Source organism: Cornus florida, unplaced genomic scaffold, assembly GCF_030987335.1.
Source record: "Cornus florida cultivar Cherokee Brave unplaced genomic scaffold, ASM3098733v1 CherokeeBrave_3.0.0_Hap2_Chr07, whole genome shotgun sequence".
Classification (NCBI taxonomy): Eukaryota; Viridiplantae; Streptophyta; class Magnoliopsida; order Cornales; family Cornaceae; genus Cornus; species Cornus florida.
This window is the reverse complement of record NW_026775577.1, coordinates 59,850,616-59,855,095: the sequence shown is the minus strand read 5'-3', so window position 1 is coordinate 59,855,095 and position 4,480 is coordinate 59,850,616.

Genomic DNA, 4,480 nt, shown 5'->3' with positions numbered 1-4,480 from the left:
ACGAACACAGATTACAAAAATTGAATTAAAAGAAATAATTAATTAATAGCTAGAAGAAATCTAAAAGAGAATCCTTTAAAAATTAAATACTTAAAATTCCAAAACCTTTATAGATAACAACTCAGGAATCCATCCATTAGACCCCTAATACCAAAATCCAAACTAAAACATAAATAGCTAAAAGACATCCAAAGTTAAACCATAGAGAAAAGTCCTACGCCATCGGAAGAGTAAGTAGTAATCTCTGCTCAGCACGATCAGGTTTAAGCCTGGAACTAACGAGTACCTGAAAAATAGAAGTGGGTTAGGCCCACGAACAAGTTCTATCCTACTACAATCCAAGCAGAGACTCGATACGTATATACATTCTAACCAACTTAACAATATCTATATAATTCGTATATATATATATATATATATATATATATATATATATATATATATATATATATACATATCCACACTACAGGACTCTCACTGGACTATGCAGGGGATCTCAACCTGAATAGAAGGCAACATGCAAAGCGCACCTAAGTGGGCATGAGTACCTAAGCCTAATAGGGTATACCTCAACCTAGCATATCCAGCTACGCATCCTACTGCATATACATTCCCTAACCGATGACTTTGAGACTCAAGCTCATATCGCGGTGCCATAAAAATATATCTAAAGTCTATCATATCCATCCAAGGTATGTCCAGTTAGTCATTTAGCTTGTGCAGCTTCTTTGACTTAACATAAATAGCAAGTAATCCAATTAGTCATTCAGCTTATGCAGCTTCTTTGACTTAATTATAAGTATGATTTTATTTATATAATCCGTTCCCTTATTCCGATACAGGTAGGACTTAGTGTTTTGAGCTAATCCAAACCTAGTATGCCACCGTCCTATACCGGTACATACCATCCAACAGTTGATTAAACGGTTAATACATGTAACTATCAATAGATCCATAAGAAGCATAAATAGGGATATAAAAATTGACATGCTTATTCCAGAAATTGATAAATCTAAGGAAAGTGATACATCAATTAATTCCATAATGAATATAATAAAAGAAATAGATAAACTACCATGCTCATACCATACCAATCTAACAATTGATGCGAGATATAATCAAATTCTAAAATTTAATCATCAATTAATATTAACAAGCATAATTAAAATAATATAGAATCTAATATGCTTATTTTACATGACTGATACATGATTAGAATTGGATAACCATTCTCAGAAAATTATTAAAACAACACCAGCTACTTTAACCACTCGCATCCACTAATAGTTTGCATAATTGTTAAGAAATATTCACTGTTCAACCTGTAAACCCTAAGTGGTTTATCCTCCATTCCCACACCCTCTAAAGTCTTAACATAACCTCAGATCACATTTAAATCCTCATGTACAGTCCCTGTTCACTTCAAAAAGGTCAAAAACCAAACCCAAAGTCGGAAAAACATCAAAAATCAAGAGAAATGGGTATTACAGTTTTTGATATCCTCGGGTATTCGGGCGTGGGCCTGGCCAACCCTCATTCGGAGATCCTGGGGTATCACATTTTGTTAGGGGGGAAGAATGTAATACCCCTAATTTTAAAAGGATATTCTCGGTATTATTTTAAATATTTTTGTTGCATTTTATTTATTTATTTGATTATGTGGTTATTTGATTATGTGATTATTTGCTTACGTGTTTGATTGAATTGTTTAATTACATATTTTATTTGCATAAATGTGTTATTTGACTTAACTGATTATGTGTTTGAATGTTTTGAATTAGTTGGTTTAATTAAGGTGTTGTTTATTTGTAATAAATAGTAGATTAAATGTTTCTTTTGTTTTATTTTATTTTTTATTTTATGATTAGTAGTAATGGGCCAATCAATTGGGTTCCGTGGACTATTTGGATAAGGGTTTAATGGGTACGAATAATTACCCATGGATAGTTGTGTGTGTGTATATATATATATTTATATATATGTATAAGGAAAGTTCTTTAATAATAATCTGATGTACATTTATATATATATATTTATACATATATAATATACATAGATTATGCATAACATATATTTTAGTTACCTTTTTAGTATTTTAATTTTATTATTTTCTTTATTAATATGACTTGGAATGAGAAAAGGAGTAGGGTTATTATTTTGTCTATAAATATATAACTATAGGGTTGAAAAAGGGGACTAAAAATATATCACGTAATATATTTTAGAGAGAGAGAGAGAAATAAGGAAGAGGAAGGAAGAGAAAAAGGAAGAAGGAGGCTAGTGTTTGCATCAAATCCTTAAAGGCAAGTTTTTGTTCTACACTTCTCCTTTGATCTGTGAATTATATATCTCTAGTATAATCTTAGGGTTGTAAAGAACAATTAAAACTAGAATTTATAATTTAATTGATCTAGAACATAGGTTTTATGAATTTTGTTCAAAGTTGTTCTTGTTGTATAAATTGATAAATTCAAGGATTTTATGTAGTTTCTTAATGAATTTTTACATATTTTAAATGATGCAATTTCAGATCTGTGTATTGATGGAAGCTAGAAATATGTTTTAGAATCCTTAAACAATAAAGAATGAATTCATAATAGAAGTTCTGGGTTGAATCACGTAAACAGTGTGGAATTCGTATTTACAGTGCTCGAGCCTTAGATGAAAAGCTCAAGCCATGAAGGTAAAACTTGAGCCTTAAAAGAAAAGCTCAAGCCATAGGTGAAAAGCTCAAGCCTTGGATGTAAAGCTCGAGCTATTAAAGTAAAGCTCAAGCCATGGACAGGAAGCTCGAGCCATGAATGAAAATTTCGAGCTATTAGGATGAAAGGTCAAGCCTTACCTGGGAAATTTTCGTAAACAGCGTTAAATTAATCTTAATTGATTTTGAAGGGTCCTGAACATTAAATAAGGACTATGTATGAGTTTAAATAAATTCTAAACAAACTTAGTTGTAACAATACAGGCTATTTGAGTTCTTTAAGGAATGAATGGATTTAATCTTTTAAATTTGTTCTAACAACTGAGATTAAATGTTTAGCATGAAAGGTATTTACAATGCTTACTTGACTGTATAATAAAATATCAGCATGTTTAAGATTCTTTTTGTGTAGGATATATGATATAGGAAGCTTAAATAAATTATAAGTCGTTCCTATTCTATAATAGCATGATATTCTGTTATTTTATTTATTCAGGATTATTTGATGTATTATTTTATTTGTTATATCAACTGTTAGATTATATGGATGTAATGCACCAGTATGGGATGGTGGCATTCTAGGGACAGATTAACTTATCAGTTAAGTTCTACCTATTTTTGTATAAGTGAACGGATTAACAAAAATGATAAGTCCTACTTATATTCGTGTCAGGTCAACTAAACAAGTTGGATGATACATAGTGGATTAGTTTTGTAATGGATATGATATATATATACCATGATATGAGCTTGAGCCTCAGGATCAGTGGTTAGGGTGCGTATATTGCCAGGGATGTGTAGCTAGATATAGCATAGTTGTGTGCCGTGGTAGGTCTAGGTACTCATGCCACTATTTGTGCATTCTGCATGTTGCTTACTATTCAGGTTGAGGCAACCCTATAGTCTAGTGAGGTTCCTTTAGTGTGTATATGTATTTATGGACTATATAGTTATTTCATGGATTAACTATAGATATGTAGTTTCTCCGGTCTCTGTTTGGGTTGTTGTAGAAAGAACTTGTTCGTGGGCCTGACCCACTATTATTTTTCAGATATTCGTCAGTATCAAACGTATAGCTTATTTGTGCTGAGTAGAGACAGTCCACATCACTCTTCCAATTATACGTAGGATTCTCTTTATGTTTTAGTTAAGTATTATATTTCTTTTCGGTTGGAATTATTATTAGGGGTCCACTAGATGGATTCCCGAGTTGTAATAATATTTGAGGTTTTGGATATTTCATTTGGAGGATTATTTAATTATTAATTTAAGGATTTATTATTTAATTTCTTTCCATTTATTTATTTATTCTTATTTCATTTTGTATTATGTGTTTAATTAAATACTTTAATTGTTTGATATCCCTCGGATCTATGCTCGGACTTGATCACCTGAGGCTCTAGAATCGAGGAGTATCACAGTTGGTGAGCCTAATGCAATGCCAGGACTTGTGACCTTCGAAGGCTAGGCTTTCGAGGTTTGGTGGGCCTAGTGCTCTGCCAGGGCTTGGTGTAGTTCTTTGACTTTTCAACTTTGCCACGAAGCCCTAGTAGGGGTAGCATTGATTTTTCAACTTGCCATGTCATATTTGGCAAGTGACACCTACACTAGTAAAATATCTTTGTCTTTTCTTCTTTCTATACTATTTCCCAATTTCAATACACAGAATAACTTTAATTACAATGCCTTAAACATGTTACCAATTTAAGTATCAAATAGTTTATTAAGTGTTCAAACTGTATAGTCAAAGAAATAATAGGTTGTAGATGTGAGTCTCTT